The sequence below is a fragment of the Ambystoma mexicanum genome, chromosome 6p, assembly GCF_040938575.1.
Source record: "Ambystoma mexicanum isolate Mex_15411 chromosome 6p, UKY_AmexF1_1, whole genome shotgun sequence".
NCBI lineage: Eukaryota > Metazoa > Chordata > Amphibia > Caudata > Ambystomatidae > Ambystoma > Ambystoma mexicanum.
This window is the reverse complement of record NC_090935.1, coordinates 489,303,747-489,317,403: the sequence shown is the minus strand read 5'-3', so window position 1 is coordinate 489,317,403 and position 13,657 is coordinate 489,303,747. Positions and strand designations below refer to the sequence as shown.

The window sequence follows — 13,657 nt, the reverse complement described above, 5'->3', positions numbered from 1 at the left end:
TTATGTAGACATGATACCAAATCTATTTGGCAGATGTTTAATAAGTCGAAACAGAGTTCAACAGAAATTGCGTTACCAAATGTAGTCTCTGCAGATAGATGCAAAACATTTGTTGGTGATAACTTTAAATTGTCAGTATCTTTTGCAGCTAAATCATTTACAGTGAAAAGACCGTACCTTCTGCTTCGTTTCGAGTGGTCAGTTGAACCAGCCTGTGCCTTTAAAACCAATCCGAAATTCTGGGCAAAAATATTGCATTTAAAGTTTGAGAACATTTTTCTGACGGGGTCTATTCCTCATTCGTGGCATACAGCTATGATTGTGCCCATTTATAAGAAGGGTAACTCCGCGGATCCAAATAATTATAGGCCTATTGCCTTAATGGGCTGTTCATACAAAGTCTTTACTATTTTGCTTCTAAATCATATAGAACAATTTATGGAAGCGCATGACATTCTGTCTCAAAGTCAAACCGGATTTCGGAAACAAATGGGAACGTCGATCAATGCTGCGATTTTAGCGCACATGCTATATTCGTGCAAAAAAAAAAAAACAGGTAACATCTATATGGCATCGCTTGATCTGCGCTCTGCTTTTGACTGTGTTGTACGTGACAAGCTTGAGAAAGAAAGGGATTGGGGATTAGGAAAGGGGTTGGGATTTCCTGAGAATATTGTTCAATTACTCGCCCTGTTGCATTCTGATACATGCTTCAAGATAAGAATAAACAAACAGGGTGACGTTAGAAACAATATTCCCACTTATATTGGGGTGAAGCAGGACTGCAGCCTTGCTGCCACTCTCTAAAACTTGTACTTGGTTGATATTTGGGAAATTTGGAAAACAGTATTATGCTATCCGGTGAATCTTGGGCATCTCAGGATTCACTGGCTCGCATATGCCGATGAGATCATAATTTTTGATAAAACTCCCCTTGGGCTTCAAAATAAACTCTGAGCCTTCTCTGCATTTGCTTGTGAACACAATCTATGTGCAAATGTAGATACATCCAAGATACTCATTTTGTCAGGATCAAAAAAGATTCCACAATATTCCTGGACTCTTAACAATTTTAAATTGGAGAGAGTTACCATGATCAAATACTTAGGTTTTGACATCTCAAATGATTTTTCCAAAAGAAATTGGTCTCAAGTTATAACAAAGAATGTCAGGCCCTTGATTTCACTTCTAAAAATAATATATAGGAAATATTGTACATTTTCACTAAACCCTGCTCTTCAGTTCTACCAGATGAAGATTGAACCTATAATTCTGTATAATTTGGATCTGTGTTTGCATGATGTTGATGATTTATTGAACTCTGTCCAGGGTTGTATGTGGAAGCAGGTATTGGGCTTGGCAAGCTCAATTCCTAACTCATGTATACGTGTTGAATTGGGTTTATCAAGTTTAGCCTCTCATTTTCTGTGGTGTCAAACACGTACGGCAAAATTCAAAATCCACCTAGAAATTCCATGTACGTTGAGTTTGCGAAAATGTTCTTATTAGAAAATCCAGTATCAATTGTAATGTTCAAACTAAGAATGGAATCGGCTCTATTGCGGATTAACATCACAAAAGATCTAGTTGTGAGAGTGGGATATTGTAAAAAAAATGCTGTATCAAATGGACTGGGTTGAGTCACAGGAGAAGGTTGGCACATATCAGTTGTATAAAGAATTTGCTTCCCATTCACATAGAAAATACCCAAGACTAATGTATTTAGAGTGTTTTCCAGACTGTAAAGTACGGGATATGTATATGTGTTTTCGTTTAAAGCAATTACACTCTAAAGAACGGATAGGTCAATGGTTGCATTTTGAAACAGATATTTGCCGCTTTTGCGAGTTAGATCCACAAAAAGAAACCATAAAACACCTATCTATTGCAGTTATTTTGAAGCTGACAGAATTATGTACTTGGGAGACAAAAATGTTGGGAATTCTGTTTCTTATCGTGAAATGCTGTGGCAAAAATGTATGCGTAACCCTCACATTGCTTTTATGTGTGCCCTCGTCAGATTATTTGTTAAAATTGAAGATCAACTTCTTCGAAAAATGAACAATTCTGATATTGACACAAGTTAAACATCTAGTGCGGTCAAAGTATTTTTGTTTGTCATTAAGTGGTTTAGAACAGGTCCTTATCTGCTAATTACAGAGGTTTTTTGGTGTCGGTCTCTTTTCCATAAATTAAGTAAGATAATTCAATGTAAGAATTAGGCAATTTTTAATGTTTGTATTTTATGTGGTCATGTTATATATTGTTGTGTATGTGTGAGCTGTTTTATATATTTTGTTGCCAAGAAGTTTAGATACACTTTCTAAATGATGTGACTGAATTAGAATTTTAATTTCTAAGTGTGAAAATTTCTTTTTTGTAACTATAACACACTATATTAATAAAAAAAAAAAGGGGGCCTGGGCAAATGATGCCCAAGCTTGTTGGGGGCCCGAGCCGAGACCCCTCCTGGCCCATGGACCTGCTGGGGGGATTTCAGGAAGTGGATCGTGACAGGAGGATCCTTTTTCACCGGTTCCGCTATTGCAAGAGAATCATTTTGTAGTAGTTGAGGTGCAAAGGATTGAGAGATTTGATGAGCGGATTTGTCAATTGATGTTTAAGGAGCAAATGATTGAGTGGATGTATCCCGTCAACTGGTAAAAGGGTGTTTACCGTATGTAGATTCCAAGTTGTTTAGGCCTTCTGAAGAATGAAAGCTTTGTCATGATTCATCATTAGCAGGGCATCCTGGATTTAGGAACATTTTGGAGTTGTTGCGTGTAGAGTTTTGGTGGGAGGGAATGCGTAAGGGATACATTGAATTATGTGAGAACGTGTGAGGTTTGTGCTCGAGTTAAATTGAACATCAAAAACCTGCAGGTTTGCTAGTTCTTCTGCCCATTCCTTTGCGCCTTTGGCATAGTCTCCTTAGATTACTTGGTCTATATTCCTCTGGACTAGGGTTGTGCTACCATCTTGGTTGTGTTTGATGTCCTGTCTAAGGCAAGTCATTTTGTACCCATCAAGGGGGCGGCCACATCTTCCTTTTTAGCACCAGCCTTATTCCAATATGTAGTGAGGCTACATGGGTTACCGTCTCGAGTGATATCAGATTGGGGATCTCAGTTCGTGTCTAAGTTCTGGCAGGCATTCTGCAAAGAGTCAAAGATTGAGGTTAATTTGACCACTAGTTTTCATCCTGAAGCGAACGGTCAGACCAAGAGGGTAAATCAAGAGCTGGAAAAATACCTACGCTGTTACGTAAATTCTGGCAAGGGTTGGGTGGAGTTGCAATGGCTGGCAGAATGTTATAACAACACATCCAAAGATGCCATGTCTCCATTCTATGTGAACAAGAGTTTCCATCCAAGATTTCTTAAAGAAGGGGGTTTGGTAGAGGTCGCCGATGTTGAGAGAAGGCTGAAAACCATGGTAGAGAATATCAAGAGGGCTATGGCGGGCTTACAGAATAGTAAGTTAAGCTTCAAAAAATTATTGCGAATGTAGAACTGCTCCAGATTATCAGGTGGGAGGGTTGGTTTGGCTATCCAGTAAGAATATTGTTCTTAAGTGAAAAAATAAGTTCAGCCCACATTACATTGGTCCATATGAGATGGAGCAAGTCTAGTCCCCAGTTAGAGATTGAAGTTGACCTCTGGTCTCAAGGTACATCCCACCTTCCATGTAAGTCTTTTAAAGCCTTTTAGAGCAGGTACCAGGTTACAACAGGTGCCAGATCCAGTGAGGGTTCTGGAGGGGAGTACGAAGTGCAGGCAATTCTGGATGGATTCTAGAGTGGTACAGGGAAGGTCGCAGTATCTGGTGGACTGGAAGGGGTACGGCCAAGAGGAAAGATCATGGGTGGTTAAAGATGTCTCCTATCCACCCCCCCCCTGCACCCCCTCGAGGTTGGTCAGGATATTCCACAAGAACTGGCCTGAGAAACCAGGCCTTGGGACCGGGCATTATATGGTGGCTACTGTCAAGTTCCCATTAAGCATCACTGCTAGAATGTTCAGGGCCAGCAAGAGATATGTTAGCGCACGGGAGGTGCTAGCTCCTAGGTCTTCTGCCTAGTGAGGTTATTTAGAATATTTTCTTTTTCCTTAATGGTACTCTTTCAGGATTCAGGAATTGTCCCAATCAAAGATGGCAGAACTATTGAGCAGCAATGATTGGTGCAGAGGTGATTGTGAGGTAGTTTGGAATCTTTGAGAATATTCTAAACTGCCTTTCATTCCTGTCACGCTCAAGAAAGGTCACAGTATCCAGAGCTCCAGAATGTAATTAAGTAAAAGCCAGTGAGAAGATCTAGAAGGGAAAACTGAAGTTTGAAGTGAGACCACCAGGCAACAAAGAAGTCACAGAACTCAGTGCTGAGACAAAGTAGTGAATTAACAGTCTTTGAAAGTCATGCGAAAAGTATGCCTTAAAGTCTAACCTAAAAGTCAATGTATGTAGTTTTAAGCTTAATAGAAAGTTTGCAAGACTTTATTGTGAAGCGCTGCAGTAGCTGAACGTGAATAGTTCTAAAAGACTTTCCACTCCTAATAGTTGAAAACTAACGGAGTGCAGTCTCGAGTCGTTATTCACAAATTAGAGTAAGGGACCTTGTGTGCCTCACGTGAGCGTAACTGAAGGTTGAGGTCTCTTAGAGCATGCGCAGAGAAAAAGACAGAGCAGTTCAAGAAGATAAGCTTCGGGTGAGCAGTGCGTGTCTTTTTGAAGAAGCCATGCAAGGTACTGAAGAGGCTAATTATATTTCCAGCAATGCGCGTAACCGCAGAGTCGAGGAAGAAGCAATCTGAGTTGCGCTTTGTAGCGGAAGCGTAGGAGTGGCTTGAGAGATTAAGAGGCAGTGAATTAAGTGACCCACCGCTCGGTTTCCTAAAAATATAAATAGTCAAACTGAGAAGCTAGCAATCTGCACCGAGACAACCAGCCACACAGTCCTTGTAAATAAATCCTTGTTAGAAACTGTGAAGGTAGCATTCAGTACAGAGACAAACTGCTGCACAACCTATGTAAATAAAAATAGTAGGACAGTCAAGGCAGCATTCATCACAGAAACCATTGAATGCATTTGTTACAAACTGCAGAGCCAAAGGATAAACACAAGGACCTCTTAAGAGGAAGAAGTATTGCATTTTCTGCCACATTGGTAGTGTGTCCAGTAGGAGTCAAGATAAACAGCCACATGTGGGGAAACGTTTAAATTCTGAATCTACGGAAGGCAGCGTGCTAGAGAAATCTTATTTGATACAAATCCAACACAGCTCTCAATTTTTCGAAACACAAGAATTATTACTGGTGTTTGGAGGTTTGACAAAAACATCGATCATAGCAGTAGCGATACGACATGACGGGACACAACTTATTCATTAAGAATACGCCGACACAAAGCCTACACTGATTGAAGCACCAGCATCATAGAGCGCAATCCAAAAACACCTGCGCTAGAAGATTCAAATACAACAAGCTCAGACAAGCGAGACAAACGCAGAATTCTAGTCACATAGAACGTGTACATGTGTGTATGTACTAAAAGGGGATCAAGATTGATCAACTACAAAGCAATTGGCGTCCTGAAGATGGCCTTACATTTATTTGGGTGACCACCGTTGACAAAAGTGGTACATCACAACGGGCCGAAACATATGTCGACTGTTCTAGGAAAAACAAATGGTTTTTTCCTTTGTCATAAATGCACATTCAAACAGCAATGTTATGTCTATAAAGATTTAGATTCACTTTAGAATTCCCCTGTTAGATGAGATGTATGTAGAATGAGTGGTATGATTGAGTGTTAATTCACAAATGTTGTTTTTTTAAAAACGTTTTATGACTATTAAAGAGACAGAACCTTTGTTACATTTTGAATTGTTCAGTGTAATTTTTTCTCCGCTGGCGATTTCCTAATCATTGATACAGTTAGGTTTCCTGATACTCTCTTCTAAGCTCCATATAAGACTAAAAGAGAGGGGTAGTCTATCTGATTCTCACTTGTTTTCTCAATTTTCCTCCATGCTATTGCAGCGGGAAAAACGTAACTAAGGGAAGGTGGTTCTGAGCATTGAGAAGTAATGTAAGCACAAGATGTGTTAATTTGCAGGTTTCCTGAAGGTGAGATGCTCTGCATTCTGAGGGCAAGCAGCAGGAACATGTTCGTTATTTTATCCACTTCCCCTTTGCCCCCGTGCAGTCAGTTGGACTAAGGGGTCTGGAGGACTCAATATCACCAACGATGCACAGCTAGTGTTTTGACTGGATTCACCTGCCGGAGAGTCCACAGCTAAACTGAAAAACCGCCTATCGGCAATTAGAGAATGCATGGCAGAAAACGGGTTCAAGTTGGACAGGGAGTAAACTGACATCCTGGTGATTGGCTCTCCAGGCCCTAATACCAACTGGACCTCAGACCTCTGGCCTGTTTCTGTAATGGGGTTCCCAAAGACTCAAGAGGGACAGACAAGCTGGGAAATCTCACACCCAAAAATGGAAATAGTCTAGGTAAATGGCAAAGTCTGCTTTATTAACAATCCATATAAATCAGGGATGGCAGTAAGCACACAATTCTCCAGCTCTCTGATTCTTTAATTCGAAACATCAGCCTTTAATCTGAAAGTAAGTCATACTTGACAACACAGTACAATCTTAGTTGCAAAAACCAACGGGATTGAGGGATTGGTTAGAGGAATTGTCTACATATAGTTTATATGTGTTAGCCTTTTCATTGGATATAAATAACTCTGATGGCCCCACCTTGGACCACCCCAAAATTGATGAAGTTAAGGGACATCGTCTTAGCAACAGGTAATTGGCTAATACAACAGTTACAGGGTGGCATTATTTTGAGAGTTGTGATTGGTTGGCTTGGCTTGGGTCTTATCAACCTTGAATGCTTGGCAGGTCATCAGCACCTCAGCAAAACAGCAGTAAAGGGAGAGAAAACAAGGAACTGCTTCTTCCAATTAACTAAGACACCATCCCTTATTTCCTTGGCCACAGGCCAGGGAATCTCGCTTTGAACTTTGCTTTGCCTAGCATCTTGTGTTGTGGTGAGTGAAAGCAAGTGCCTATCTGTCTGTTAATGAATAGTGTCTTCCAAATATAGGTCATGTCTGAGGAGACCACATTTCAAATTATTCTGCTATGCTTTTATTAGGATTTTAGCTCATATTAATGTAGGTGTTATTACTCTTCGGCCACTGGAGACTTGGTTGATTCATTCCTCGTGCAGTATTAAGCGTTTAATAAATAGGCACCTGGCTTTCAAAAGGTGTTTGTTCTCCAGAGAAATATGTCTTGCGCTTAGGAAATATAATCTTCTGTTCTCTTCGGAGACATGCAGACCTCCCTCTTCTCTAGGAACAGTAACACACAAATACTCTCCAAAATACATACTCTTAGTTTCTCTAAATCAGCAAGTACCCATATGTGATGGCACACACACTTCCTACAACATCAGAAGTCCCCACGATTGAGGCCCAGGAACAGGATCTGCAGAGCTGCACAGGAACATAGGTCATCAACTGCATCTTTTCTTCACCCTAATGGTACTGTAAAGTCTGAGGGAACTTCTCTCACTGTAGATTTGCTTGCTGTTCTACTTCACAAGTCTCCCGGCTTGTGGCCCTACATTTGAGTCTTCTTTCTTCACCAAAGACTTCTAAAAATATTGTGTAAAGACTATTCTTCACCTTTAAGAAGTGCTTCAGCCACATAGACTTTTTGTCCATTGACATTGCCTTAGCCTAATTCTCTGAATGACTCTTCTCTCCTCTTATAAATTGGAGGGGGGGGGTCCAAAAGTATTTGCCTGCTTAAAGAATATTTGTGATGTCTTGTTTGTTCTAATGACCCTTTTCTTTGGCACTCTCAAAGCCTACTCTGAATTTACAGTAATATATTAATGTCCACAGTGTCCTAGCTAATTGTCACCTGCGGGTGTAGGAACGTTCTGTGTGCCCTACCCAATGGGTCTTTACTGATTCGGAGAAACCTAAGAGTGTGTATTTCCGAAGCGTGTTTAAATGTTGCTTTTATATTGCTCCTTCTGAAGAAGGCTTATTTAAATGCCTGGTTAATTAATCATTGTTTTATCAAGAAGCCTTGAGTATCAGTGTTTGTCAATACTGTGTAACTCCGCTACTGCTCACATTGACCCCTCTTGAGATAAACCTGGCTGCTAGGCCACACTACCAACCTGTGTTGTTCCAGACTTTTACCAAAGTTTGGGTCCCTATTGCCAAGAGGCTGCGGTTGTTGTAGTGCACCCAAAGGGTACTACCCCAAATCTTTGCCCAACACTGGTCGCAAGCGGTGAGGATCTATTGTAGAGTTGTTACATTGAGGAATTGCTCTGATTTTTGTTCAACTAAAAACCTTCACAAGGCTAAAAGTTCCACTAGAATGACAATTTTAACATGCTAAATATGGATAACTTCAAGCAGGAAGCCCCGATCATTTTAACAGTAGATCAACTGAAAGAAATGTGTAAAGTCAGGAATCTCCCTATTAAAGGAAAGAAAACTGAATTTATTGCAAGATGGTTAGAAAATCAAAGTCTGTGTAGTAGGTCTGTCACACCTATCATACCAGAAAATGTGTAAAAGGATAATGATTCAGAGTCTAACGCTAATGTTATTGAAGAGTCAGAAGAGTTAGAAGTCCTAGGATGTGAGGCCCTCTTTACCTCAACAGGCCCTTAGACCTCAACTTTTAGCCACAGGGACCCTACAAGGTCCAGTACTGAGTCCAAAATGTCTCTTGAAAAAATTGTTTAAAAGATTACAAATCCAGCTGAAGCGAAACATCATGATCTCAAACTAAGGGAAATGGAATTACAACATGCTGTTGAAATGAAGAAATTGTCTCTTGAAAATGTTTCTATCCCAGAGTCTTCAAGGTCTTCCAGTCCTAAGAGACCTCACATTTCTAAAGAAGCTGTGAGTATGTATGAGGTGAAACTTAATATTTTGGATTGGTTGGGTTCTTTTGAATATAACTATGGGATTCAGGGTTTCACAGGGAGTCGGTTGATTCCTGGGCTTTTGTCTAGGCTCCCCCAGGTTGCAACTGATGCTTTAATGGAGGCAGGGGAACTTGAAAGATTGGAGTATGAAAAGGTGAAGCTAACTTTGATAGTTAGATTTGGGAAAACTCCTTCCCAGTACCTTAAGAGGTTTAGGACCCTCAAAAAGACTGATGGTACCCCTTGGGCTACCTGGGTGTGTGTGCGTGTGTGTGAATGTTTGAAAAACTTAGATGGTTGTGTTAAGGGTTACAGAGTGAACACTTTTGAAGGAATGAGGAATCTGTTTTTGTTGGAATCTATTTTTGATGCCTGCTCTCCTGAGCGGAGACAGCATTTGGCTGACTCTAAAGATATTGATCCCAAGAAGCTAGCAAAAGCTGCTGACTCATGGGTTGCCAACAGGGCTACTCACAAGGATTCTGGGGCCACTCATAAAAAGGATGAGGGAAGAAGCAAAAGAAAGATACTAAGAGAATTCTAAAACGTCCAATCCAAAAGAGGGCCACAAACGGAAAAAGGGTAAGCCACAGGGGAAACCAGGTCAGTCTAGTGAAACCTTTGGTGCCAAACCAGAGGGAGGTCGGCAGAAGCCCCCATTTGTCAAAACGTTTGGAAAATGGTATGCGTGTGTGTCTACTGACTATCTGAAAGGGGATACCAGATGCAAGGTTAAACCTTCAGGGGTCCACACTGACTCCTTAGACTTCTTCCCTAAGGGAGAAGTACATATGGCAAGTGGAAACTTTCAAATATTGGCTGAAGACACCATTGTAGTCTCTGCAAGTGTTTTAGGGTCTGTGGGAACAGCAGAATATAGATGTGTATAATTCTGTTCCAGATAACACAAAAGAATACTACAAGGACAGCGTACTTGTAAATGGTTAGGAGCCCCCTGCCATTAGAGACACTGGGGCCAGCATCACAGTGGTAGATGAATACTTCTTCAAACCTGAGGATGTTGCTAAGGCACCTAAAGGTCCCACTAAGCTTGCTGGAGGCCCTATCCAGATGGTTCCAATACTACCAGCTCTCATCCAGTGCAACAACATGACTGTATACCTGTTGGTGTACAAAGTGAGGTGCCTGGGAGAGTCCTGTTGGGGAATGACTTAAAAGCTATTGAGGTTGTATCAAGCACTCCCAGTAAAAGGAAGCAGGAGCAGACAAGGAAGGCCGGAGAGCTCACTTTAAATGACTCTCAGTGGGTTGTTACAGAAGTACCTATAACACACACAGTTCACAGGAGAAGCCAACTTCTATTTCCAGGAAGGAGACCACAGGGAAACCCAAGGCCTCAGGAAACCAGAAAGATAGCACTGTGCACCTAACAAGGATATCCCAGAGGACAGTCAAAGGTCACAGCTGTGAATACTCTACCGGCTGAGTGTGAGAACCAACCAGGAAAGGTGGTATCTGCTGCTGAAGATTCAGCTGGAAGAAGACCTTCCCCCTGTTGGAGATCTGGATCCTAAAGACCATCCTGAGCTGCAGTCTTTACTGGCAGAAGGTGGCCCCTGTGGGGTAGACTTCAGCAGAGGTCAAAGAGTGTCCTACTTTTGAAGGACTTCACCAACAGGCAGCTTCCCAGCTGGAAGGGCAAGAGCCAGGGAAGCACTGGTTGTACTGGGAGGATGGCCTTCTCTACAGTGAACCTACTGAGTCTACCCCAGGAGACTGCAGAAGACTTGTATTGCCACAGGAGGTGAAACATCAGTGCCTACAGTTAGCCCAAGAGATTCTTTTAGCTGGTCACTTATGTTTTAAGAAGACCAAAGAAAGGATTTCTCTTTATTTCTGCTGGCCTAAGTTGGGGTCTGATGTAGATACACTCTGTAGGAGCTGTCACACTTGTCAGACATATGGCAAGAGTGGAGCCAAGAATGTGGCACCTTTGGTGCCCCTCTCAGTGATGGGAGTTCCTTTTGAGAGGGTAGGAATCCACATTGTTGGTCCCTTAGGCCCTCCCACATCTTCAGGCAACCGATTTTATATTGGTTGCGGTAGACCATGCTACCAAGTATCCTGAAGCTATACCTATGAGGACTCTTACTGCTCAGGCAGTTGCTAAGGCCCTACTTGGTATTTTAACCAGAGTAGGTTTTCCTAAGGAGGTTATCTGACAGGGGATCACATTTTATGTCCCACTATATGCAGGCCATGTGGAAAACTGTGGAGTGACTTCACGTTCTCAACTGCCTACCATCCCGAGACAAATGGGTTGGTAGAGAGGGTTAATAGAACTATGAAGAGCATGATAGGTGCTTTAGAAGAAAGTGGGACCTTCTACTGCCATGCCTTCTCTTTGCTTACAGAGAAGTCCCTCGAGAAGGGGTTGGATTCAGTCCCTTTGAGCTTCTCTATGGTCGTCCAGTTAGAGGCCTATTGGCCCTAATCAAAGAAGGGTTGGAGGGAGAGTGCTCCTTCCTACAAGCCAGTGAAAGTCACTGACTGTGTTAGGTCTCCGAAGGAGAATGACACAAATGATGACAGAAGCTTCAGAAAACTTCAAAACAGGTCAGGCTCTGGTGAAGCATTGGCATGACCAGAAGGCCAACATGGTTGAGTTTACTCAAGATCAGCTAGTTCTTGTTATGGTGCCTACAATGCAGAGGGCCTTGCAAGACAAATGGATTGGACCCTTCAAGGTTGTGGGAAAACTTGGAGAGGTCAATTATTTGGTGGATTTAGGCAATCCTAAGGAGGCCCCCAGGGTCTTTCACACCAACCGACTAAAGGCCTATGTCTCTAGACCAGACCTGGCAGCGTTTCTTCTAGCATCTGATCAGGAGGAGGAGAGTGAGCCTCTACCTGACCTCCTCAGGGGGCAACCTTTAGATGGAAAGATAGGAGTTAATGTCTCTTCGATCTGTCACTGGAACAACAGGAGGAGTGCAAAGCTCTGTTAAATCCGTTTGCACGCCTCTGTTTTCACTATGACCAGGCTTGACTCCCTGGGGCCAGCATGAGATTCTCTCTGGTGACTGTTTACCTGTTGAAAGCAGAGGTTACAGAATGTCAGACCATGTAAGAACACACATAAAGGAAGAGGTCAACAAGATGCTTGATGTCCATGGTCTAGTCCAGTTGTACTAGTGCCAAAGGCAGGATCCAAGAAGTTGAGATTCTGTGTGTACTATAGATTCCTTAATGGAGTCACGAAGAATGATGCCCATCCTTTACCTAGGGCAGATGAACTGGTGGACAAGCTTGGTTCAGCCAAATACCTCAGTACATTTAACCTAACATCAGGCTATTGGCAAATAGATCCGACAGACCATGGCAAGGAGAAAACTGCATTTTCGACCCTAGCAGGCCTCTACCAGAAGGTTATGCCTGTTAGATTAAAAACATGCACCTGCTACATTCCAAAGGATTGTGAATAATGCTCTGAGTGGGATGGAGGATTTCTGCCTGGCATACTTGAATGACATTGCAGTGTTCAGCCCTACTTGGAAAGAACATGTTGACCACTTAGGATATGTATTGCAGGCTCTTGAGCAGGCCAATCTCACCATAAAGGCAAGTAAATGTCAGATTGGTCAGAGTAAAGTGGTCTACCTTGGACATGAGGAAGGAGGAGGTGAAATAAGGCCATTGCCTAGCAAGGTACAAGTTGTACAGGACTGGGCCACCCCTACTACTCAAACCCAAATGAGAGCCTTTCTAGGTCTCACGCGGTACTATAGGAACTTCATAGAGAACTAACGGACCATAGCTTCTCCCTTAAATATGATCTCCTCGCCCAAATTCCCCAAGAAGGTCAGGTGGAATGAGTGCACTAAAGCATTTAAAGGACTTAAAGCCCTTTGTCAAGTTCCAGTCTTAAGAGCTCCTGACTACAGCCAATCCTTTATTGTACAGACGACTTCTCCCTTTGAGTTGGTAGGACCAATCAACTCCCAAGTAAGCCACCTGGACACTTATCTCGGTGCTGGGAGACCTGGGGAGCCAGGGAGAGGGACACTAGATTATGTGCATTGCTTGTAAACTGGCCGAAAGCATTTGGAAGTTCCTCGGGACTCCCACGAAGCAGGACTGACCAAGCCTGACCCCCCCCCTCAGTTGAATGCAGGACCTCAGATTTGAGGAAAGTCCACCTTGACAGTCATGAACCGCGCTTATTGCTATTTGCTGTACCGCAAGGAGCTGAAACGCGAAACGGCCACTGAAAGTAACGTTTGCTGGTTGCCAGCTTTCACGATGCCAGTACAGTGCAGGAGTCCCCAGACATCCTCCCTCTTGTCCCCACGACTGAGGGTCAGGAACAGTGAGATCTGCAGAGCTGCACAGGAACAGAGTCTTTAGCTGCATCTTTTTCTTCTTTACCAAGGTACTGTAAAACTAGCCCAAGAGAACTTACCTCTTACTGTGGAAGTGCTTGTAACTTCTGCAACTCGCAAGTCTAATCAGCCTGTGGCCCTACATTTGATTCTTCTTGTTCTCAAAGACTTCTAAGAAATTGTGCAAAGACTTTTCCATTTACTTACCTGAGTGCTGCATCTTATTCAAAGACGTTGGCCTATTGACTTTGGCTTAGCCTATTAAATTAAATGATTCTTCTAAGTCCTATCTGAAAGTATTTGCCCTGCTTATGACTATTTGTAATTTATTTTGTCC

The 13,657-nt window shown here is 42.5% G+C and overlaps 1 protein-coding gene across 4 annotated transcripts in view; it reads left to right on the top strand.

Annotated features, from left to right (window-relative positions):
• The window catches only part of IL6ST (interleukin 6 cytokine family signal transducer), a 612,349-nt gene that overhangs the window by 278,152 nt on the left and 320,540 nt on the right, over positions 1–13,657 (top strand). The window lies entirely within an intron of this gene.